We start from the raw sequence: 6,659 nt of genomic DNA, 5'->3' as shown, positions 1-6,659 counted from the left end.
TTATGCTATAGAGGAATTTTTAATTATAGGATCTTATTAAGAGCTTGACAACAAACATGATTCAATTTGGAAACTGCATGTGGATGGTAATTATAGCTCACACTTCTGCATAAACTTGATTGAGTCAAGGACTTCTCTGAAGAGACCTTGAAATATCCTTTGCTTGCAAGAGTTTCATGTGCAGGTACAAAACGTATCCTTAGATGTACATCCAAAGCTGTGCAAATATTGAGGGTCATATTTAGTGTTGGGTAGTTGGTGGTGAAAATATGTAGTATATGTTTATGTACCACTTTATACAAAATTGTTTTAAAGCAGCTACACATGAATTAAACAGGAAAATAATTTGAATGTTGTAAAACGCATCCATTATGAAAACCATCTGTAAAGAAGACAATAGTGTCATTATTCAGCTTAATTTAGCTCAATGTTGAATCAGTTAGCTCTGTCATTGTCGCAATGTGCATCAATTATAGTATGATTTCAGTTCAGTTATAAGCAACTCTACAGAAGGAAAAAGTGTCATTTTTCAGCTCAATTCAGTTAAAATGTTGTTCTCATCCAGAAGTGTTAGTGCAGTTAATCAATAATATTACTGAATATTAATCGTCTTTTAACCCTTCCATAAAATTAGTAAAGAATATCTTTGTAATAAGGATTTTATCCATCTATTATCTCTTTTATAAACAAAATCATCGTAAATAAAAATGTAAGGCAAACATCTCTACCTGTTCCTTCGCTGTTCTCTTTAAGAGTGTCAGTGAGATTGAAGACATGCATTTTGCACATCTGATGTGCTGTAACCCCTGCCTGGTGATTTATTGAAATATGTGGCTAATGTTCATTTATAGGGCAACCCAAAGGTCGTGTTCATAAATCTGCCTCCTGATTAGCTACTCACTATTTTCAATTAACAAACTTTAATCACTTACGTTTACAAAGTTACGTTTTCTACACTACTGATGTTGATCAGAAAGTAGCATATTTACATTTACATTTAGTAGATGGTTTTAACCAAATTGACTCACAAAAGAGGAACATCATAAGCAATTTGTCATAAGAGCAAACAGTATTCGTAGTACACAATGCCAAGTTTGGTTAAAAAAATAGATAGCTAAACAGACTAGAACAGACATGCAGGAAAGAAGAGAACAATAAAAATTAATTTAGAAAATAACTAAATTCGTTTTTGATTTTAAAAAAGATACTCTGTAAGACTGAAACGGTGGGAAAAATAGCAATATAAATACTTCAATGAAGGCATCAGTCAGGTTTTGTAAGTAAAAATCATTTTAATTTTTTCCATAGAAAAATGTATACCATCTTAATTTATACGATTTTTTTAAATACTCTGATTCAGAAAGGATGCATTACATTTACATTTAGAATGCTATAAAAGATTTCAATTTCACTTTCTATTTCTATTTAAGCTTTTTTTTATCTGTTTCCACAAAAAAAGCAGCACAACTGTTTTTTACATTGATAAGAAATGTTTCATCAGCACCAAATCATCATATTAAAATGATTTCTGAAGGCCCATCTGACACTGAAGACTGGAGTAATGATGCTGAAAAATCAGCTTTGCCATCACAGGAATAAAACGCAAATAGAGATCAAATAATTTAAAAATCACTTCCAGGAGGTGCTGAAAAAGTTAGTGTCACTACTGCGATAAATTGATTGATTGATTTGAACAAATATGCGACTGTTAATTGAAATTAACAGTCGTTATCAATGCAGCAGTTATAATGTAGCTTATCTTGTATTGTGTATTTATCATTACTTTGCTGTTATCTCTGATTCCCTCTAATGGAGATAAAGTGTTTTACATTGATAAGAAATGTTTCATCAGCACCAAATCATCATATTAAAATGATTTCTGAAGGCCCATCTGACACTGAAGACTGGAGTAATGATGCTGAAAAATCAGCTTTGCCATCACAGGAATAAAACGCAAATAGAGATCAAATAATTTAAAAATCACTTCCAGGAGGTGCTGAAAAAGTTAGTGTCACTACTGCGATAAATTGATTGATTGATTTGAACAAATATGCGACTGTTAATTGAAATTAACAGTCGTTATCAATGCAGCAGTTATAATGTAGCTTATCTTGTATTGTGTATTTATCATTACTTTGCTGTTATCTCTGATTCCCTCTAATGGAGATAAAGTGTTTCATCACCCACAAAACAAAAATACTATGCTTTAGTACAATTACCAGATGATTTATTAACCTGCTGTTGTCCACTTTGGGTGTAGATAACAATCATTAATCCAATTAGTGATGAGCCACTAGAGCCTGGAGGACTCTGGAGAACAGGTTTCGTCATTAAAATGATTAAGCCCACATATAAGTGTCTCTTACGCACGTTTATCAGTGATGATTAAGGAAGTAGATAAGATGGATCTTGTTTCTGAATGTGTTTTTTAGGTGGTTGGTTAGACGTTGAAAAATAGAGATGCTCGTTATGGATAGTTATTGCTGTTCTCTGCTGTTACAAATGTAGAGTACATGATAAGTGCCACTTGAGCTATTTCTGTTTCTCCTAAGCTCTCAAGGAACCAAAGACAGCTCAAATCAGTGTTAACAAACTATTTTTCTGCTGTAAGTGCGTACTTTGAGGCACAAAAGCACACTATTCATACAGTGTTTTTGCTAGTGAACATCTTTCTAAACTTTACAGCAAAGGTAAGGTCAAAGACAGCTACCAGGCACAGAATAAACTCTTAAAGGAATAGTTCACCAATAAATGAAAATTTACTGAAAAATTAATCCACCCTCAGGACATCCTATACTGTAGGTTAATTTAATCTGAACAGGTTTGAAGAAATTTCTGATGAATGCTTTGCAGTGAATGGGTGCCGTCAGAATGAGAGTCCAAACAGCTGATAAAAACATCACAATAATCCACATGACTCCAGTCCATCAATTAACGTCTTTTGAATTTAAAAGCTGCGTGTTTGTAAGAAACAAATCGATCAAGATGAACTTCAAGCTCAAGTCCTCTGTCCATAATACTGCTTTCTCCTGTATAAAATGATCTCATCTGAATTAGGAGAGAAATATGCACAGATCAAACACATTTTACAAGTGAAAACAGTTCTAAACAAATGTGTGGGTGGATTTTGATGTGAGAGGACAACAAGGGATGGACTTTTTCAATGGAGGAACCATTATTATGGATTATGGACTCATATTTTGGTGAGTTTAAAATGAAAATGTCTTAGTGATGGATTTTTTTTTTACAAACATGCAACTTTTCATTTCACAGGATGTTAATTGATGGATTGGTATCGTGTGGACTACCTGTGGATTACTGTGATGTTATTATCAGCTGTTTGGACTCTCATTCTGACGGCAGCCATTCACTGCAGAGGATCCATTGGTGAGCAAGTGATGTAATGATAAATTTCTCCAAATCTGTTCAGATGAAGAAACAAACTTATCTACATCTTGGATGGCCAGAGGGTAAGTAAATCTACAGCAAATTTTAATTTTTGGTGGAACTATTCCAATAGAGGTTTTAGAAGAACAATTTTTGGTTCCCCAAAGAACCTTTCATTGAACAATTCTTAAAATAACTTTTTTTTTCCTTTGTGTGAAGAACATTTTAATAATCCAAAGAACCTTTTTCTACTATAAAGAAAGAACCTTTTGTGTAACGGAAAGATTCTTTGGGTGTTAAAGATGCTTTGTGGAACCATAAATGCTTTATTTTTAAGAGTATAGATCTTAAAGAAAATCATAATAATCACTAATTTAGGATGTTTTCTATACGTAGATGTTTTCTAGACTAAAGACAAACATTATTCTTCAAATGTTCAGTAACGGCTGCTGTATTCTCTACAGGGTGATTTAAATGTTAATGTTTAACAATGTTTTCTCTGTATGAGCGGTGCACACATTTTAAAACAAATACATTATGCACTACTTTAAATAATGTTAGGGAACTGTGCATTTTTCTACTAACACTCTCACTGTATTAAATTCGCATAATATTGCTTTGCATAATCATAAAAAAAAAACTTTTCCCCTCTTTGTTTATTGCTTATTGACTTGCTCCAAAAGTTTCTGTAGTGTCAACATGTATTTTTTTCCCCCAAGGCCTCAAGTCCAGCTGGGGTCAAGGTGACCCGTAGCCCATGGAAAGCGGGTCACAGAGAGTAATTAAAGTACCCTGTAATCTGTAATGGCTTTACTGACTGCTGGTGTTTGTGCCGTTTGCACTGTCCACTCTCATTTCGTTCCTAGTCATTTGTTTTTTGTCTGTCATATTGCGGGGTCAGAGACATGAATGTGTGAGGTGAGGTTAGTGTTCTGACCTCTAAATGGTATCTAAAAGGATTTATTGGGCTGACAAGCTCCTCAGCACCTGCCAAAAAGACAAGTACGGCTGGGCAAAGAGGAACATTATATAATTTGCAAGCAGAGAGAGTTTAAAGGGGTTCATATCCTGAGAATATTCCTTGGTGTTTTGAAATAAGAGTTTGATGTATTATGAAAACATACTGTAACAACTTTCTAGTTCATTATAAACTTACTGTAATTTACTGACTGTCAGACATAGTACATTGACACATGACCACTCACATTTACATATCAACAATATCTATTCAGTGTTCAAACAGTTGAACAATATTTAAATTCATCATTAAATAATTTTTAAAGAAGAAAATATAGTATAATATACAGTATACAATAAGGAATATTCTCAGTAAAATTTAAATGGGAATGCAAAAAAGTTGTCAACTAAAACATGACTGAAATAATGGAATTATTTCTAATTGAAATAAAATAATTATTTATTTGGTTGAGCTAAGAAAATAAGCCAAATTAGGTTAAATAAACATGAACTTTGGTATTGAAAACTTAAAGTTCACATAACTTTCATAAACATATTCCAACTAAACTATAGAAGTTCAAATAACTACATTTGTCTAGCTGAAAAATACTTTATTCTAAGTAAATACAACTTACAACTGATAAATACAACTGATTCAATGTAAAAATGTAAAAAGTTAAGATAAATGAACATTGGTATTGAAAACTTAAAGTTCACCTTACTTTCATAAAGATATTACAAATAAACTTTATAATTTTAAGTTACAGAATTTGTCAAGTTGAAAATACTTAGAATATTTGTCAAGTATTTTCAACTTGACAAATTCTGTAACTTGAATTCTGAAATACTACTTAACTGATTCAGGAAAAAGACAAGTCAAAAGGTTAAGTTGAGTGAACATTTTTTTACAGTGCATAGTTTTTTTTATTCATTTTTATTTTAGTTTTAGCTATTTTACTACATTTAAAAAAAAAAAGAGAAATGTTGCCTTGGAAACTAAATGACATTTTTATATTTTTTTCATGTGTGTGTGTGTGTGTGTGTGTGTGTATATATATATATATATATATATATATATATACACACACACACACGCACACACACCAATAATCTCCATAACGGTATCATGTTAAGTATCAGTTTCTGGCAAAATTTATGCTATTTTTCTTGTCTAGACTGGTGTTATAGATAATGATAAAGACGGAATAGGTTTTACTGGGCAAAAGAATAGAAGTCGTGTACAGTGCACTATTCCTTTCATAGCCGGCAATAAATGGTTTTGCAGTGTTATCAATATTTCATTGTGAAAGTTACAAATCTTCCAATGCTTTGCTGAAGACTGCCTCTCATTCTTTATTTTTCTTGCTGTAAATACAAGGACAGCATGAGTCTAAAAGTCTCCGAGTCCCAGACCTTAATTAAAGCTGTTTGTTTTGTTTTTCATCATGCCATCATTATGCAGTGTGCAGAAATAGGCACGGAAAAGAAAAAAAAGATTACCATATGCATCATGGGGGTTCATGCCATGCTGGATTTCATTTTTAACACATATAATTGGCTCACTTATCAACCTATAATCAATTATATTTGAAAACCCATTGTGTCATATTAGTTTTTATAAGGTTGAAAAAGACCATATGGTTCAAATTGCTGCCTTTAACCATAATTTGTCTTTTTGAATCAATTTTGAGAGGTTCAATGCTGTAGAGCTAACCATGTTTTCATCAGAGTCTGATTGAAGTAATTATATGTCTTCAAATGATCTATAATGTGATGTTTTTCTTCACCGTTTTATACCAGTGAGGCATGACGGTGTAGAAATGCGACCTCTCTAGATACAAAAGGAATGGTTGATGGAAGATTCAGCACAGATTTCTTCATCAATGTGACCTAAACTTCCATATGAGTTTGAAATATTAAACATAAAAATATAAAACATTAAATACTAAAAAGGGTGGACACCAGGTTTGTGCGTCATGCAGACCTGAATTGAGAATGTGTTTGGATTTGAGGTAGCAACCAGGATCAAGAACTGTAATTTCAATTTAATAAAATAAAAATAAATGCTTTTTATTAAATTATATATGTGACCCTGGACCACAAAACCAGTCTTAAGTCGCTTGGGTATATTTGTAGCAATAGCCCAAAATACATTGTATGGGTCAAAATTATTGATTTTTCTTTTATGCCAAAAATCATTAGGATATTAAAGGGGTCATATGATGCTTTTTTAAAGATCATTATTTTGTGTATTTGGTGTAACAGAATATGTTGACATGCTTTAATGTTCAAAAAACACATTATTTTTCAAATAC

The sequence above is a fragment of the Sinocyclocheilus anshuiensis genome, unplaced genomic scaffold (assembly GCF_001515605.1).
Source record: "Sinocyclocheilus anshuiensis isolate Anshui unplaced genomic scaffold, SAMN03320099.WGS_v1.1 scaffold990, whole genome shotgun sequence".
NCBI lineage: Eukaryota > Metazoa > Chordata > Actinopteri > Cypriniformes > Cyprinidae > Sinocyclocheilus > Sinocyclocheilus anshuiensis.
The sequence above is the reverse complement of the archived record's forward strand: the minus strand, read 5'-3'. Positions refer to the sequence as shown.